This window comes from Hyposmocoma kahamanoa, unplaced genomic scaffold (assembly GCF_003589595.1).
Source record: "Hyposmocoma kahamanoa isolate Upper Pololo Valley unplaced genomic scaffold, ASM358959v1 245, whole genome shotgun sequence".
Taxonomy (NCBI): domain Eukaryota; kingdom Metazoa; phylum Arthropoda; class Insecta; order Lepidoptera; family Cosmopterigidae; genus Hyposmocoma; species Hyposmocoma kahamanoa.
In genome coordinates this window covers 975,146-996,142 of record NW_020653762.1, presented here as the reverse complement: position 1 = coordinate 996,142, position 20,997 = coordinate 975,146, and positions in this window count along the sequence as shown.

The window sequence follows — 20,997 nt, the reverse complement described above, 5'->3', positions numbered from 1 at the left end:
GACAAAACGAACCATAGTAGCCCAAACACAAGGCAGCTGATTCCCCGTTGAGAACTTTCTTTCATCTCAGCTCTAGGTCACCATAACACTTTATTGTCATTGGAATTAATAGAAATAGAAACAGAAACCATTTATTGCAAGGCCACTTTATAAAAAAAGGCACAAAAAAGTAATATCAATAAAAACAGAAATAGCACAAAAAACAGCGTTGAAAACATTTAAACAACAAGTTGTATTGTATTCAATAATACTATACTGACATGTGTGCGGCTGTGGCGTATGTAAAAGATCCCATTCAGCTAAAGTCACAACCAAGAGTAGGCTGTGACGCTGGTTTTCAACGGGCCCTAGCCGAGTGAGTGATGGACGTGTGCGTTGCGAAGTGAAGTGGCTTATGTGTACTTAGTACCAACACCGGATCAGTTTTTGACATCTTTAAGCAATTTTATTTCTTACTTCCTAACCTAATTTGTTCGTCGGTTTTTAAGTAATTCCACATGTCCACCTGCTTCAGACTAAACTGATATGTTAGGCTAAACTTCGCAAACACAAACCGAATTTAACCAAATTACCAAAGCCGGACGGGTTTGTTTGCAACATGTAAGATAATTTTATAAGCGCTCTTGTTTATTTATCATATTCCCCTGCGCAAACTGACTCATCCATCTAAACTTAATAAACCAACAGTATTTCGGGATTTAAAGATATTTATGACACTGAACAACATGAGATAAAATTATTATTCCAAAAAAGTCTTCTTGCATTTCTTTTTTTTTATGATAACCATGAGACATAAGTTGACAAGTCCCGTGTGCCTGTAATTTCACCAGCACAAAACCGAAAGACGGTAATGTTCACATTATCGCTTGGCAGAAATCGGTAGTGATCTGGTCGTATTTTACATACTACATTGCATATTGTATCATACATAAACAAATATGGTTATTGAAATGCAATGTTATCCTTCACTTATTCTCACTGTTGAAATGTACCACTTTTGCATACTGTTACATACAATTTGTTATACCTTTTTACAATAAATTCAAGTATTATCATTGACTTACAATTATATGGACGTCGGGTCCGCGCTAAAAAGTGTCCGCACTTGTAAGGCGCTAAAATCGTATACAGAGCGTCAAACTCCGCTTTAGTCTTCATTTGTTCTACTGACAGCGCGATACTGCGATGACATTACAATTTAAATTTCGAATAGGTTGACTTGGGACATTTTTTTCGTGGTTTTTGTATTAGACCCGTCGTCCATTTGTAAGTCAATGAGTATTATAGATAAATTTGTTCTCCTTCTTCTTTTTTTAAATGTCTTAGAGATTGGAAAAAATAAAGGAAAGGAGCTGCCCTATCTACGGAATAAACGTCCCTACCTAAACCAAAAATGTCCACCACAAATGGCGGATTTAGTGTTGCACCATAATCATAGATAAGTCAATATCGACATGTAAATGTGTGGTTTGAATGTTGAAACTGTTTTTATGTTTGCAAATTTGTATAGTTTACTGTAATCAAAATATGTTTAATACTAGGCTATTATTAATAAGCAAGTAAAGAGTCATTTCAATCAAAATTAATTATAAAGTTATTTACCGATAAATGTAACGATGGTATTGCATTATAATGTAATATAGTTACATTCAAAGTTCTACTAAAATTTGACTTCAGAATGGAGCGAACAGACGAAGATGGTATTTGATCCAATGTTTATGTTCGGCAGTCCTATAATTTACAAACATTCTTTCTTTTTTGTTTAATTTGTAGGTAAACTTTAAAAATAATAATAATGTAATAATAAAAACCTCGTAATGAATTGTTTTAATAACAATATATCGATAATATGTCTGCTTACTAGAACAACACTATCTCAAAATAATCGTTATCAACAATCATCAAAATATACTAACAAACAGGCAATCTAAAGTAACCAAAGCAAAATTCGGCAGGACTTATGAATAAACTACTTAAATGAGTCTAATTACATGAGATATTTTAGCTTTTGTATGATTTATAGGCCGAAAAATAACACATGCCGGTGTAATGTAGCATTCGGTCGTTTTCCGATTTTCTACTGGCGCACCCCTTAATGCTGCAGCGACGCATTGTTATCAATACTTAGTTGTTATCACTGTCAATATTTTTGTCCATTTCATTGCAACTCATGCGAAAAATTCAATAAAACATTTGACCAAACTTTGGTTTTGACATTTGATGTACTTTCCTTTGACAACCGGAAACGGTTATCAAAGGGTACTCCATAAATGGTAAAATGAGGACAGTTGGCACATAAGATGACGATACGTATTTTCGATTCCCGTGTTTGACATAAATCAATGTAGTGCTATCTCTTTTGGCTTACGACAGCACGCAGTAGTTAAACAAAGACAATAAAATGTTTATATTTTCAACGTCTAAGTGCATCATGTACATATAACGTCTGATTTATATATGTCAATATAACATGTCCTTTGGTGTCAATAGTCTACGTTAAATGCTAAGGCTCCATGTTATTTTTTTTTTTTTTGATAATGTTGAGAAATTTGAATGACAGATGACATTTTGCTTTTATATCGGTGTTGCCAATAAATGTTTCTTAATGCCATAGACTGTCGTAACTATAGGCTTTGCTTGTAATCTGCCATCTGTTTTCATCTTGTGTTATTATTGTTGGTCATAGCCAATACAGCCAAAACAGCTATTCCTCGCTTAGAGGATCATAGTCTAAGATTCCTCGATGATGTGTGGCGGTTTTGGCGGGAAGAAATTAATATAAATAAGCGCAGAATCTTTTGATTGGGTCTTTTTACTTTTGTACTCTGACTGAAGAGAAACGACCATGACAAGCGAATTACGTTTTATGTAGCTGCTTTCTCAGACGAACATTTTCACAAGTAACTATGCTGCTAAAATCTACTGCATTTTAGGAAAAATTTTATATATTTATAATAATTATGTATTGCGTTTTTTTATTTATTTTTAATAAATATACAGCAAGTAACTTATTTACTAAAATTCGCCAAACTGCTGTGCAGTTTGTTGGCGATATGTGCATTCCTACTTAATTATACTATGTATTTTCTAACATTACATAATATTAACTATACTTACTAAATAAAATATAAAAATTACATTAAAAGTTACGCCTTTAACCTACATATACATATCTTTTTCCGTAATAGTTATTTGCTTTAAACTGCTCTAGTTTACCCTGCCTTTACTCTTTTTGTCATGTACTTATTCTTAAGCCTAACTTTATAATTATCACTATAGTCATTTTCCAAGACTATCAAATATCTGCTCTTTATTTCTTTTGGCATGACCTTACAGTGACTAAATAAGTCATTGTATTCTGTGCCATTACATTTTTGTTTCACTTTTTTGCATACTAAATGTTTTATCCGCCTAATTTGTACCTTTCTGATTTCTTTTAGATAACTAGCAAAGGTCCGACCATATACATTTAATCCGTAGCTGATAAGCCAGTCTGCTAGGGCATAATACACCACATACAATGTTTTTTTATCTAATGTATTATTTAAATGAAAAAACCTACCAAGTATTCTATTTAATTTCATACAAACTTCACTGACATGCATTTCCAATTAAAATTATGTTCTATAATTAGACCTAGATATTTAAAGATTTACAACGTATTCTAAATTAACACAATAACATCCTATTTTACTCTTCTGTAAACACTCATAATTGTGTCCAACTATTGATATATCATTGTACGTAACTTTCTTTGCCTGTACATTATACGGTGAGTGCATGTGTACGCATTTGTTTTTTGTCATATTTATAATAACACCATTATCGTGTACCCTTTTGGTAAAACTCTAAATCGTCTTGAATATGTTTTTGAATATGTGACGGATTTTTTGATGCGAAACATGAACACATGTCGTCTGCATACATTAACAGATAACAATTTTTAACGACATTTATTACGCTATTAACATGCATAATGTACCTATCAGACCGAACCAGATCCCGTCGGGACGCCCAGCGTGACTTTGACTTCTTCACCTACCACACCATCGACCGAGACGCGCAATGTTCTGATGGATAAATAATTTCTAAAAAAGGTGTTAATGGGGCCCTTAACCACACTCAGACATTAACTTCGGTAACACTTTATGGTCTAGGGTGTCGAAGGTTTTTTTATAGTCAACGAACAATACAACCACTTGTTTACAACAATCGATATTCATCGATACAAGAATCGGTATTCATCGATGAAATCTGAAAATTGTCTATATTTTCTAAATCCGTGTTGTGAATTGGAAATTATATTGTATCGTTCTAAAAACTACTAATTTGTTTCAATAGAATTTTTTCAACAATTTTGTCTATAACTGATAAGACTGATATGGGCCTATGTGGCTTCCTTGCTTAAAAATAGGTCTAATTATAGACTTCCTAAGGGCGTCCGGATAGGCACCAGTCTGACACACAAGTTAATGAAATGCGCCAGCACCGGGCAGATCTTTTCTACAATATATTTAATATCTTGTGCTTGTATTCGGTCTATACCTGGCGCTTTCCAAGAATGTAAGTTATTTATTATTTTCCCCGCGTCTCACGCACTCACGTTTTGAAATCTAAATGATAGGTCACTTTCCAATATGTTATGATATCTAGTTCTGTCTAGAAATTCTACACTACAAGTGTGTTTAATGTCTTGTATTTATGTAATAAAAGTTTGAGCAAATTTTGAACAAATACGAAACATACTATAATTTTTTCCTAAGTACTATTTAATTACACTATCCGCATCAAGTTTTTTTACATAACCATGTATTTATATATATCCCATATCTTTCTAGAATCTCCGTTACAACTAGTTAATTGCAATCTTCTGTACTCATTTATATTTTTATTGACTTTATTACGATAGCTTGTGTACTCTAGACGTTTATACATATATTTAGATGGCGATTTCCAAGTTCTAAATAACTGATCTCTATTACAAATCAAACTCAAAATTGTTTTATTAATCCACGGCTGACTGTTCTGCTTAGAAATTACATTTAGCGATATTCTACACTCATCATAAATGCTGCTGTAACACAGTGATTGGTACAATAGAAGTGGGCACGTTATGGTGAGAAAAACGCTCGCGTCCAGCCGCTACCGGTCGTCTTTCGCAGGCCTTGCGTCCATTTTGCCGCAGAGTGTCCTACATTACATTGTACACTACATGTAGAACAAGTTTGCTCCATCAGTCGTCCGCCCTCCTGCAGAGATGTCAATTATGACCAATAAAAAAAAATTAAATTAAGATTTCATGAAATGATTTGTATAATGATAAAAACTATCTGATAATGTACTATTCAAAACAGTTGATCTTGTTTGTGTCATTTATGTAGCATGTACTGTAACTTAGACTACAGAACCTTATTTACTTTTACTTTTATGTTTTATGTAAGTGATAGTTAAGTTTATGAGAATACATTATCTTTGAATTTACTAGTGGGAGAAAGACGAAGACGGTTTTATAATGTCGAATAAAGGTACAAGGTGTTTCGCGGCTATGCGACACGGGGGAAAGTGCTTTGAATATAGTAGATGGGATATTTTGTTTCATGGAGACATTATTTTAAGTAAAGAAAGTAAAACAGCGATTTATAAACAATAGTTCATTTTAAGTGTTGCATAGTTTCTTATATTACAGGGGCATCAAGGAATTTTACATTGTATTTAGGAATTAGGGTTCACTGAAAATCAGCGTCGCGGTCTATACTCGGAGCTGAGTGGACCCTTTTACATACGCCACAGCAGCACACATGATATTTATTAATTGTGAAAAATTGTGAATTGGCCATTTAAAATTTGATATGTTTTGTTTCTTTTTTGTTATTGAATTTTTTGTTTACTCTTTCTTCCTGTGTTTGTTTGGTGGCGTTGTAATAAATGGTTTCTATTCTATTTTTGAATGTATCATAATGCGTTTTATGCGTATATACATGACTGTGTAGAAATGCTTCCTTTTCTAATTACGTTTTTATGTTCTATCTGTAATAAAGAAAATATTGCACCCTACTTTCATACACAATCGCCTTCACATTTGAACAGTAACTAAAACATAAACATGTATTGTCTATCGGGTATTTGTATAAGCCAGGGTTTGGCGCATCACGTCCCAGGTATGGTCACGTACAATATTGCCACCGGCGCGATTCGTCCCCGCCTAATTCAGGCTCTGCATTTGTTAGTTATGACGGATGTCAAAATACGCACCACAGACTTCTTTACCTTTCAGGACAAACTTTACTCATGCATGTCTGGCATCAATTTAATAAAATGTGTTTAGTATAAACAGGTAATTTGCTATAATTTATAACCACTTGACTACGTTAATTATTCAGCACAAAATAGATATATAATCGAGAATTATATATATAATTAAAAGGGAATGCCTACGCTACTACTACTAGCAATAGAGCTCCTTGTCCCCTGAAAAGAGTTCGTCCAGGGAAGTACTGCCACCTTAACTGTTTCTGCCGCCAAACAGTAATCGCACTGCTGTGTGGTCGGTTTTGAAGGGTAATGCTTTGAAACGCGCGGCTGGCGCGCGGACGCCGCGCGATCATATGAACTGGTACATTACAAAAATTCCCGCGGCCGGAACGCTTTTGCGGCCACCTCTGTGCGGCATGAGCTTTATTCGTTTTAACTTAAATAGGCGTACCGGTCGCGCGGGCGAAGTTGGCTTGTCTCTGGTTTATTCTGCCCTCGTAACGAAAAAAGGCACAACTATGCGTACTTTGTACGAAAGTTGTTGCCTAGTAAATTAAAATTCAGATTTACTGCTAATGCACGCGTTCGCCGCGCGCCGGCGACGGCGGCCGCGCGGAAACTTTCGCGTCGTGTAACTGGGCGCTAAGGATGCTGGCGAAAGCACAAACACATGGGACTGAGTGGCATTGCAACTGTTATGGAAATGTGCTTACCACCAGGTGTGCGACTCGTCATTTGGCACCATAGAAAAAGGAGAAGGATGAGAGACTTCAAAAAAGGAAGAGTTTCTCATTTCGACTGTACTTTTTTGTGTGTATGTTACGCATTTGTGAATGGATTTTGATGATTATGATAGGGTACCTCAGTATTGATCCCGTTTCAATTTGAAGAAAATATTCCACCTCTAAGGTTGGCAAACTAGGAAATGAATCCGGTTTTGCGCACTTTCCGGTAACCGAATTAAAAAAACCTGGCAAACGGACGTAATTCCATGAACTTTTGCGTCGGTTTTTTAGTACTCTGTACTGAGATTATGTATTCTTATAATATTATAATTAAGATTTATGAACGATCGTTGGTCGTAGCTCGCGAGTGCTAAGTGGCATTCGATAAAAAGCGGAAATTTGACGACACTCAAATGATATGTATTCAATGAGTAACAGTTGTTGTGTGACTCAAGTTACATATATTAATAAAGTACGTTTTTATGAGTAACCTCTTAATATTCACGTACTTATTTGAAATGAATTTATTAATACGGGTCAAAATTCACTATAACGTTTCTGAACTAATTGGTATGCAAGGGTAAACTCACGAAAGATAAAGGAGCCACAGTTAACCAGTGGTGTTAACCCATGTACGTTTCAATGTTGAGCTCAGGTCTACTCTAAGAATTGGTTTTATGTTATTATGTAGGTATTTAATAAAAATACAGATAATATTGAAAAACATGTTTCTGTAATATTCATAACTTTCAAGGCTCCATTCACACTGGCGAAAAAGTCGAAACGTCACGTCGCGTCCTGTTTTTCAACTACAACGCCTGGCGACGCGCGTCGGCGTTGTGGCGGAGATTATAAAGTTTATATGTTGTAATGTGACCGCAAAAGAGCGTATTATTTTATTACTTTGTTCCTTAGACTCGTCCCTCTTAACATCAAAAGTCTCAAATGTGCAAACATTATTGCATCAGCTTTGCTTCATTTTCATCAATATGGGTCAATCTCAATCCTAAGCTTTACTGATCTAAAATTTTTATAAAGCAACTGTACTAATGAGTTGCAAACATATACTAACAAAAACAATGGGGTGAGAGTTCATATGGGAGAACCGTTGTTAATTTGTCTATTGATGGGAAACCAGTCGTGAGTAATTTTCAATGTACATCATTATCAGCCATTTATTCATAAGCATATTTGCAATAAAAAAGGTTAATAAAGGTACAGTTTCGGAAATGCAGTGGAATCTAGTGCCAATGAGAATAGTTATGAGACAGCGCTACATGAAGTGTACATCACCATCCCGCTTTTTTGTCGTTACGAACCTATACTGAACTGTAATAAGAGTTCATGGTAAGTCACTACCTAAAACACAAAGATCAATTTAGATTTTCATTTCCCAAATTGATTATGCCGAGAATCGAACCTGAGACGTCCTCATCCAGGCCCCACATTACAAACCATTGGACTACCAAAGTCAGTTTTTTTTGCAGACAGGGATACCTGCAACTGCAAAAATACACTCAAAGTCACGAGAGAAACAAATATTTCTCCCTGCCCGGGAATCAGTAGAGCCCCTTGTGAAAGGTGCGTCCACGGAAGTACTGCCACTTTACCTATTTCTGCCGCCAAGCAGTACTGTCAGCATTACAGTGTTCCGGTTTTGAAGAGTAAGGGTGCTGGTGAAATTACGGGCACATGGGACTTGTCAACTTATGTCTCAGGTGACGGGAGCAGTAGCAGTGCCCCTCAGATCTTTGCGATTTAAAGCTCTGAGTGTGATTGCAACTGTTATGGATAGGTATATTACTTACCATCAGGCGCATGACTTGTTCGTCGCGTCACTTGATATTATAAAAAAAATAGTATGCTTCAAATATGTGCCACTTCCGTGACCTGGATTTAATACCTCATAAATTTGGAGCCTCAGCACTATATGCTGCTTTTCAGGTTCACAACAATTATAAATTAATTTCTATTATTTCGATGAGCATAGGAACATAAATACTGCAAGTGAAAGAACAAAAATGAATGAAACAAAAAATGATGAAACTAGGTAGGTAGAGCTAGCAGTAAAGAGGAATGAAACGGAATGTCAAAGTCGTATTCTTTGAGTCATTTGTCTTGAAACTGCGAAAGATAAAAACTGCACCCAAAATTCGAAACGGGCGGTCTATAAAAGATATTGCTTTTTTTTTCAAAAAAATTAAAGTCAGTTTCCTATCGTGTACATTTCGGAGATTTCACAACGTAGTTCCACTCTTCTGGTCGATTTACTACCAATTAGCACGAAGCGTTCAGTCTTCATGATGAGTATGCAAAGGAGTGGATTCCACTGCCGGTATCTGTGTGTCCCGGAAACTATAATTTAGGGCTATTCAAGAGTAAATAAGCCTTATTTAGACAAATACGTAACATCGCTTAACATCAAGTGGGATTGTCAAGTGCCAATCGTTCGTCTATTTCGCTTTAAATCGTTGCATAATGAGGGTTCTTAGGCTGGCTTCCTGTCTCGAGTAGCTCCGGTGGAAAAGCAAGTATTTGTACATACAAAATAGCGAGTGATGTGTGCGAGGAATGTGTGCGAGGTACACAGAAGAAAAGGATTTCTACTAATAAGAAAGAGCAATTTGTCAAAATATTTGCTAATTCTGAAAAAATATTTATTAAAAGTAATAAAATATTGTCATTACAAAAATACTGCTTATCTTTTTCTAATACAATTTTACTCTTAACTTTATTCTAACTTTGAGACAAATACGTTCACTTCAAGATTTTATTTCATTTCTAATCAATTAATTGGACATTACTTACATCAAGAAATTTTTACTTTTTACATCAAATTTAAATTATCTTAAATGAATTCAAAATTTCTTGGGTGTATTTTAAGAAAATATATTCATAAACAAAAAAAGAAGTAGTTTTCTTTTCAGATTAATATTCTAAATTCTAGAGTATATTCTTAAAGCAACATTTCGTTGCGTTGTCATAGTCAATGTTGTCGTGACATGTCACCGAAGGCGCACGCGGTAACGATTACTTTTACTTGTGCTTGTAATCATAAAAACCATAAACAGTCATTTATCCAAAGAAACAAAACGTAGTATCTCTGGTTTGTTAGAATGATATTTATAGTCATATTTTAAGAAATTTGGTTACAGCATGAAATCAAACTACACTTGTAACAAGCACAAATTTAATGATAATGATAGATGGCATTAGTTGTACTCTGAAATGCGCTATCGTTTTGTTAACTTAAATAGTATAAAGTCATCTCATATATTTGGAATTGTTAGTTCTTGCTGCCGCTGTAGCATTGATACGGCACTGAATGGTCCTCAAGTATTTGAGAAGATTCCGTCCTATTTCTGCTACTTTAAGGTTTGGCACTGAACTGTGTGCTTTCACGCCAGTGAGACATACTGTTGGGTCCATAACCCTGTAAATTTACCTTTTTTGATATTAGAAAACATAAATCTTCAGTCAAATAATTAAGTACCTCTCAATTTTTCATTCTTTTTTTCAAATCAAAATCGGACATTTCTAATAATAAACAAATATTTTGTTGAATCTAGAGTGGCTTTGTGAAGTAAATTAATTTGCTCTTGGATTAAATATTTCTGTCTTGTAACTAAAATACACTTTTGAGACGTTTTTTTACTATTATCAAGTAGGAAATGAAAGTATTTTTCCGGATTTAAATCGCGTATATTTGTTTTTTCAAATAAACCCACGTTTCGGGCCCTTTACAGGTCCCATGGTCAACCGTGACGCGATTTAAATCCGGAAAAATAGTTTCATTTCCTATGTGTAACAATCGCGAAAACCTAAGAACTCGATATTATCAAGTAATTATTTTCGAGCGTCTATAGGGAGAGGATCGTTTTGTTGAATTTAATAAATTTGTCTTCATAAAAAAAATTGTCTTTTTCTAAGTAATCTGTTTTTACCGTGTATGCGGGCGAGGAAAGAAAAGTATGACACTAACTGACACTGAGACATCGCCACCACTCACCCCACCACACGGTACCCCGCCCGCGCATCGCTCAAACGAGTTCGTAACGCATCCTCGTACAGGTACATCACACCGGTTCACAGCTCCGCTATACATCCTCGCACCGCCTCGCTCCCTCGCCCATCTCTGGTGGAAAGGCAGCCTAAAGCCGAGTACCGTGTTTAATAGCGTCATATTTGATATTTTAACTACCAAAAATACGACGTTCTTTTTTTTGAAACTCGGTGAAATTTTTCAGTTGAATAGCATTTTGATTCGGAACTGAAAAGAGCGCCTTTGTGATGATATTATTTATGAAATTATATTGGTATGGTATTGGTGCAACGGGCTTGTTTCCGCAACTCGACGTCGAGGCGCCTATTTTGCGTGTTGAAATTATGAAATTATAACTGACAGATTAAAATACAGGAGTAGAAAGAGATATTAAAATTAATTTCAAATCGTTACGTTTCCTTAAATTAACTAATTAAAACTGGTGTGGAAAATCTTCAAAGCAAACAATGAAGCATAAATATTTTTTCCTTCTTAAACCTTCGTTTTCAAAATTATGCAAAAGTTCCGCTGAAGTCGAATTAAATGACGTGTTGTAGTCCGTTATTAGGGAAATCATATTCCATGACTCTGCAAAACGCAATACCATAGTATAATAAGAGTAAGTAGAGTTGCTCCCGCCTGTTTGCCGCTAGTAAATGCCTAAATTTTACAAGGAGCGTAGGGTTGTCGCGTTATTGTTTCAGTTGTACCTACAGATGTTAAATGCAGTAGGTAAGATATTTTTATACCAGGATCGCGGGTACTCTTGTTTGACTGCCAAAATATTTATTTATTCTATAACCCTGAAATTTTCAAACACAAAGTTTTTTATTTTTCGAAACTACCTTTAAAAATAGGTGGCTAGTTAAAATATCGGGCTAAATATTTTTTTTACATCGGTGCTGTGAGGAGAAGAAATAATGATTTTGCACCTAACACCAAGCGAATAAAATTGTTTCCGCAGTTTAATAGATGTAAAAATTATAAGTAACGGAAAAGAATTTCTTTTTCTTTTTATTATGTACGTAGTATGTACACACAACGTGCTGCGTTCATAAACTGCATTGTTTGCTGTACAAAAATTTTAAAAAAAACTTAGCTTTAAATTTCAAAGATCTGAGGGGCACTACCGCTGCGCCCGTCACCCTGAGACATAAGTTGACAAGTCCCATGTGCCTGTAATTTCACCAGCACCCTTTCTCTTCAAAACTGGAACGCACTATCGCTCACATTACTGCCTTTTCATTTAATTTCATATTAGTTTTCTCGAAATTCATACAAAATAAAAATAATTGATTTTAAAATAGATTATACATATTCTGTTTACAAAATGACTTAACTGTGGAAGGAAACGTCCTTGTTCATTCATTTACTCACTAATATGATGTTTTTCCAGTTTCTAATGGCAGAATTAGGCATTGTTCGTGTTTTCGACTGATTACCTATGATAACAGCTGGACGCGTTGTAAAGCATAGCAACGGCGACTAAGCGTTATTATATTACATTGGGCATGCGAAGTAGGTACACTTCTGGCATTTATTTAGATTACGTCTGTGGTTTGCCATTACCAAAATTAAGCGACCGAGAAGCGCAGGAAACATTTTGATTCTAATTTTTTTTTATTTGGCGGGGTATTTGGTGTCAATTCCTTTAGGAAATCAAAGGTAATGCCGAATGGTGTAATCCCACTTTGTTTACTGCTGGTGAGTAACACGTGGCTTCATGGTCTACTGCTTCACCAACACCCCCGCGTACCGAGCGCTCAAAATGAGTGATTTCCTGGACCGGTTAATCTTTTGGGTCACCTTTCTTGCAGCCCTGATTTGGCACCATGTAACTTTTTTCTATTCTTTAAAAAAAAAATACTCAAAGGGACAGAATAGGATAGAAAATTTTAATAGCCGGAAGATGCACTAGCAGAGTTCGAAGAGGCCGTGAAAGAAGTGTACGAGGGGCTGCAAAAAGTGTTTCGAAAATTGGTTTAGACGCAAGAATCTTTGCATAGAAAGTGGTAGAAAGTTCTTTGGAAAATATTGTATTAAAAACGTAGCTAACCCACGTAGGTAAGGTGGCAAGTACTACCCATACGAACTTAGGGTAGTATAAAAAAGACCATAACGCAGCTTTCTATTGTTATAAATATATTTGAAACATTATTATCAAGACACATTCACATTGTTATACACATTAAAGTCCCAGTCAAAATGATATAAAAGAATTCCTCTCTACACTGAAACAGTATAGCGAGATTGTTTAGAGCTGTTGGTAAAGCAAACGCGGTTTTCTTGCTCTGTTGAGTGCATCTTGTGTGCGCGGTTGACCTAACGCTCCGATTCCAGGAGCTACGAAACTGTTGATAGGAAAGAGTTTGGTGTGATTTACTTTCTTGTTTTTGAATTTTGAACCCTGTGCACAGAGACTCGGAGATCAGTGCGACGTATTGATTTATGATGATGTTGACTTGAATTTTGGACACGAAATGTAACAAGGCAAAAAAATGGCCGCTATTATTTGTTGAAGAAATTTGTTATGGAATAATAATGTACAGTTTAGGGTACGCTGGGCCTAAGATTTAAATTGAATTCCAACTTTGTCGCTCAGAATAAGAACTTTACAAAGTCCAAAGCGTAAAAGCTTATCGTGTTGTTAACTGGACTTGACGTTGTTGTATTTCTTGTAATACTTGGACATTATTGACCTACGAAAGTCAATAAGGTCGCCTACATAGTTGTTTCCTGTCAATTGCTTGGTTTTATATGTTTAATGAGATCTATAGCCAGTACTTTCGAATAGTAGTACCCACGTTGTTAATGTGGTGCTTGCACGTTTCAGTGTGTAGGTGGTGACATCTGTTGATATTAAGAACCAACAAATGCATACAATATGTCATTTGTACAATATGCAACACATTTTAAACATTATCATCATCAATCCACTTAAACGTCCTATTTCTGGGTTTCCTCTCAGGCGAGGGTTTAGGGTATAGTCAACCACTGGGCCAATGCGGGTTGGGGGACTTCACATATTTTCCTAGGGTTGTGAACCTTCTTCGACGTGCAGATTTCATCACGGTGTTCTCCTTCAACGAAAAGCTCATGATGAATTCCAAATAAAACTTCGCACGTCATTTCCGAGAAATTCAGAAGTGCGAGAACGAATTCGAACCTTCGGCCTCTGCTTGAAGGGTAGTAGGTCAAACCATTAGGCTAGGCTTCTTACGGCATCACATTTGAAACATGCTACACACTAGAAAAACTATTTAACTAATAAAATTATACTAACTTCAAGAAACATTTCTAAATAAGACACTGCTCACCGTGAATATTGGAAACTATTTTAATAACAATACACTAAATTGAATTAACTCATAAAATGAATTGACTTATGAACACCTAAGAATGAAACCGAATCTCCTTTAATTAACATTAGACTTAGTAAAAAAGCACATTTTACGAAAAACTTGTTACAAAAAGCATTTTTAGTTTTAACATTTACAACTCTACCCATATTATTCTTAGCAGGGTGTTTAAGAATAACATCCCCAACATCCTCTTTCTCGGCGGTGGGAGATTATGGTCCTGAATTAGAACAATATCGTTAATGTTCAGCGCTATTTCCTTGTGGATCCATTTGCACCGTTGATTTAACGTTACTAAAGACTCATCCAACCAGTTACGATAAAAGTCGTTGACCATTTTCCGCGTAAGCCTCCATCTGTTCACTATGAACACAATGAACAAATCGAGGCCCTTTCCTTCTTTATACTTACCTGTAATCACAATAAGAGCTTCTCCCAAGTGTAAATGACCAGGAGTCCATGTAAAGGAATGATTTGTATTGCCATTCAGGGATGGATAAAGGACTTGAATTAAGGGATGCATCAATTTAATACTGTTAATAAATCTTTAAAGGTGAGCGTGGAATATCCAATCACTGATATCTCTTTGCAGACCGAATACGTGCTTCTCATAATATGCCAAATATTCGGTGCATTGGGAGGAGTGAATATCAACGTTGTGCTATCGCTAGCTAGTTAAATAACTCATTTATACTGAAAGCATAGATATGAATACATTCAGCGTGTGATGCATATCATTTTCGTAAAAAATATCTCTGGGTACAAATTTCGAACACACCACTGCAAAACTTAGCCATATTAGGTTTTATACAACATCAAACAATTAGGCAACTGTACCCCGTCAATTTTTCCCTTCCATCGTCGCTAGCTCAAACGATTCAAAATATCGATCTAAAAACATTAATACAATCCTCTACTATCCTCTGTAGAGATATGGACTGGGGTTCTTAAATTACAAACTTAGTTTCATAACTTCCATCAGATCCAATTACAGGATGTTTGCACGAAGCTCTAAATGATGGTCTTTTTTGCTGCAATATGTTAGCAGAACCATATTTCTAACATCGTTTAAGTCCCTACTGAATACCATTATATACCATTCCGTCTCAAGTAAGTGGATTCGAAGTAAAAATGATACATTTAAGAAAGACAATTCATCCCTAAGGATTATAATACCTTAGTACATAAGATAAAACTTCTCCCTTAGAGACAGTCGCGCACGTCAAGAAGTTGGAGTGAGTATCTAAAATAATCCAAACTTTTGTTCTAGAAAATTAAAGAGTAAAGTTAATGGATTTCATTCTCAGTAAAGCTTTTTATTCTATAAAAGAATTTCTTTTAGAAAGCAACGATTTCAATCTCTATACTATTTTTGAATTTCAATTTCTATTTAAGTATATAAGAGTGTCAGAATGAGACTTAAATGCCATTAAATTCTCTTTATAGTTGATATTACCTTAATTCTATTTATTTTCAACATTAACTATTTCTAATTTTAATTTTATAATGTAATTCGTAAATTAAGGATTTGTGCCCTCAAACTTTTGCAGTGCCCACGGGGTGTTACATGTCATGTACCTACATTAGCTGAAGAACACTTGTTTTATAACCATGTGACTTGCAAATAAAAATATTTGAATTTTATACCCTTTTTTTTCATCATTAAACCCTTTTTGCTACAATGTAATAATCATTAAGCGTAAGTTTTTGATGCCATAGGATGCTTTGCGTGTTCGTGTATGGTATAGCTAGCTGTTGTAGAGATTTGACAACTAAGTAAGAGGCACACATCGTTCTAGAAGTAAGTATCTCTATTATTCTGTTGCATTAAGAAATAAATAATAGCTTCAGTAAGTAAAGATCTCCAAAAATTTTTTTTAAATGTCAGTATCAGGTTTTGCTACAATAATCTGATCGTTCAATTTAACCACTGTATATTAAAACGTGGCGTAAATTTAATTGACGCTCGGAATCAATAATAAGGTTATTTATCATCAAAAGCTACGGCATTCACTACTAGGCTAGGAGCGTTAAATACAGCTTTATTGTTTATCTCTTTACCCGTCTTTATCACAACATGGTTTATGAGATGAAATAAATTACATTCAGTGAGCTCTTTTTCTTTATCATTTTCAGAAAACGATTTTGCTTCTCAATCTTGTCAAATCTAAATCTTGAAATCAGGACTTTCAAAACTTTAATCTTGCGTCGCGACCTTCTTTTAGCGTAACCTCCATATTTTCTTCGTATTTTATTTCTCGTCTTACTTCTTTAACTTGTTTTTAAAAACTGAAAATAACTTTTTCGCAGTCCTTTCTGATCACACTCAAGCTGGGCATTTTTTTTAAACTGGGTCGAACGCCTTGGAACTTTTGAGAAGGCCTGCGGTAGGTATAATTGTACCGTAAACTTCAGCACCTAATATAAAATCTATTTTATCCGGATTGCCGTAAACGGTCTCCTAAAGTTCTTTGTATTTCTCATATTCGAGTTTCATGATTTTCAACGGTACGAATCTAATCGGTACGTAGGCGTTTACAGGAAATAGAAACTTTGATAAGCGCTTGAATTGTTAAGTCATAGCAAAATTCTTTGAAATCTCTTGGAAAAAACATGTTATTTTAATATTTCTAGCGAATGGTTAATTTTAAATTTAGAGCTCGGTGGCTACTTTGATGCGGACTCTTTGTACTGGCTCAAAATGTACGAGTATGTAAGATCTTGTACCACACCACACACAGTCACATTTATACAATGATGACAATATGTGACTAGATGAACAGTAATTTAAATACTGACCCTTGGATTTATTTTATGATTATACAAACTCGGATTTCGTATCGTGTAGACTATGTCACTAAACCGGCTAAGTTAATGGTACAAGCTTGAGGCTTCTCTGATGGACCGAATTCCGAATGAAGTCCATTATATGTCAGAGAAGTAAAGCTGAACATGCAGGAGGACCAGACTTGTTCTGGAGTGGCAGCAACGTCAAGGTAAATGTAGTGTAGACCTGAAAAAGGTGACCGGCGGCAGTTGGATGTGGGCGGCACAGGCTCTGTACTCTCGTTGCCCGTTCGAAATCTGTCTGAAACAATCTACTGTCAAATAAGTTGCGAATGAAGTTCCACACTTGATATTGTCGTTTAATTCGGTCGAGTATTACTTATTTGACAGTAATTGTTTCGGATGGATGCCAGACGGAGAACGAGAATAGACCCCCAAGACCGGGAGAGTTGAAATGCTCAGGAGGAGCTGGATTGTTCACACAATTATAGTATTTTGTGTAAGTTCTCCCTCTGACATCAATCTTTTATAATCTCAGTACAGAGTACTACAAAAACCGACCTCAAAAGTACGTGGAATTACATATAATTACTAAGTTTTATTGAAATCGGTTACCGGAAAGTGCGCAAGCCCGGATTCATCCCTTAGTTCGCCACTATACGGGACTTGACACAGGAGATAATAAGAATCGGTTCTCACTTCTCAAAGTATATTGAGAGAGAAAAACGCCTTGAATTGGAGAATAGCAAAATCAACCATTAAAATAATAGCTCCTTATATTAAAATTTAGGATCTATTTATAAAAATGAGTCTTCATGCGTGAACAGTCAGATCACAGCCAGAGATCCTTAGAGATGGATGATGTTCTTCAAAATTAAATGGGACCACTATGGAGGTACCCTCTTTCCAACAAAGAAAATCATGGAAATCGGTTCACAAATACCGGAGTTATCGCGTAACATACATATAAAAAAAATATACAGTCGAATTGAGAACCTCCTCCTTTTTTTGAAGTCGGTTAATAATAGAAAACACTTCGACATAAAAGCATACTTTTTTGTTAGTACTCTGTTTACTTATTTTAACATGTGTATATATTGACATAATGAACCTAGTAACATATACAACATATCTCATGTACAATGTGCAACACATTTCAGACACTGTATTCATGTAATACAGTATATGAAAAATATTAGCATTTTGTCGTTACAAGTTTTTTTTACGATTATGAAGTGACGGGATGATGAAGTCATGCATCTGGTGGTAAACGACGCGTCTACCCATTGCAGCTGTAAATCACAAAGATCTGAGGGGCATTGCCAATGCGCCTGTCACACTGAGATATAAAGTTGGTAAGTTCCATGTAATTGAAGTTTCACCAGTAATCATACTCTTCAAAATCAATGCTCATATTACTGCTTGGCGGCAGAAATAATATGGTGGCAATGCTCTCATGGACGAGCTCTTTTACAAAGAGCACGTAGTGCACGGCATTTAGTTATTTTCTAAGCTTTTTTTCATAATCTCTGAGACACGACATGTCCACTTTACTTTTTGTATGATCAATAAAATCCACTTGACAAAATATTCGTAGCTCGGTGGCGATGCATTAGCAACGTCCAGTGTACAGTGCAATCCTGAAACGATCTTCCCAGACTATCACCCACAATGTTAGTTTATAGTATTTTGTAGTGGCTTATACTTCATTTCATTCTATTAAAAATGTTTTATGGTTCTCTTTAAGGGTTATGATAAAGTATTTAGTGGGAACATTACAGTTACCGTTATGATTTCGCAACATCTTTTGTGAATTGTGTTACTTGTTACCAAAAATTCTTAGGAAAGTGGTCAGAAACATAATTAAATACGTATACCTCTCTATACTATCATTTGGGATTAGTCTCCGAGATATAAATCCTTATTCTCTGTATTGAAAAAAAAAAATGGGATTCAAATAAACAAGATGTTGGTTAAGGTGACTTGTTTGTATTAAATAGTATTTCACAATTAAAGTCATCCGATAAATTGTCTGTAGTTAAAGATTGTTTGATTTGAGATTGAATCATTCGTTAATCAATAAACCATTTCTGTGACAATCACTTTTAAAGAGTTCGTCATTTCGACAGGCGACGCCAACGACCTCGGACCCACAATACATTTATCAAAGTTTTTGCATCACCAACCACATCACGTCCTAAGCGAGAATAGCGGGGAAAATCTATGACAGCTAGATTCGATGCGGTAAATCTAAATTCGTGTCGAAACAGTAATGGAAGAGGCTAGTACATTGCATCTACAATTTCTCTTATTTAGTACAGACGTCGGCTACGTACGGTCGCTCTGGCTTGGAGAATAAGTCATCATTTCGTAACGAATATTTTTCGCTAAGTTACTAATATTCTTATATTGGAATTCATCGTTATCATTATCAATCACTTATTATACGTCTACTGCTGGGCACGGATCTCCTCGAAGAACATTTGGTTACTTGTCTGCGCTATCCGCTTAGATGCTATAAGCCTAGGTGATTCACAAAATAAAGTGGGTGATTTTTGTTTTTCAACACAATGGTTTATTTAAACGATGTTTACTACGACAAGAAATATTATAATAATATTATGCACTGAATAGGTAGCGAAGCGAAGATTATTTCGTACGTAATAAGGTAGGTATCGAGCGGAAGAAGCGATGTGCTTTCGATGATCGTAGCGGAATCCTCATTGCAAGTAGCACGCGGCAGCGGGCGTGACGTCACGTTCGATTCATTGTCTGTATGTACTTTATACATATGTTTACGCCACATCACTCCTCCCCATGTCTGGTCTCCATCAGACAGGCTTTAGGACATAGTCCACTACACCAGTCTTTTACGGGTTGGGTAGGTCTCACGTTTTTCAAAGCCTGAGAACCTTCTTTGCCACCCCGGTTGTTCTTTGTCCTTCACCATTAGCGAGAAGTATCGCTGTTACATAGTCGCAAATGTACATAACTTACAAATTAAAATCATAGAAATCCTTGTGCAGCATCACAGGGATTTGACATTTGAAACTGCCATTACAATCATTAATATTTTGTTGAGTCCAGTTCGAATTGTAAAAAAAGGCTTTAAGTGCATAAGTTACAACCTGTTACAGAAAATTATATGTTTCGTTCGTAACGCAAACAAAAACAATAACAGAAAACAAAGAAGAAAAGAAATAAAAATATTCAAGTTTAATTAATAACCAATAAAAGTAAATAAATAAGAAACATGTCAAAAGGGTCCGTGATTCAGCATCTAAGGACTATGCTAATTACATAGTCCTCGCTGTTATTCTGCCATGACCCGTTATAAAATGGAGATTCTCAATTAAAATATTTGTCTATTTTATATTTTATAATCTACGATGAATACCTCGTAGTACGAAATCGTCAATATATTTTTGAAAATAGTGTAGTCTAGTGAAAAGTTGGTATAAAAAAATTAAATTCAAATACTAATTAGACGAAATTACACAATTAGACATTATATAAAATAAACTTGATACAAATAACAATTAGACATAGAAAATAATCAAACTGAGTAAGAATAACAATGGCATCATCATCAATAGCCTGATTTCACTCACTGCTGTGTACAGCCCTCCCGAAGTTTGATCATCCACCACGGTCCTGTGCTAGCCGCTGTCACTGACGCTCCACGACGCGTGTTACATCGTCCACTCACCTTGCAAATTATTTTACCCATCGCCTTGTCTTGCTATGTATCCCGTCCAAAACCATTCACCCATCTCACCGTTCGGAACTCGGTCTTTAAGGACGATTACTATCAGAATCGATTTCGCCGAAA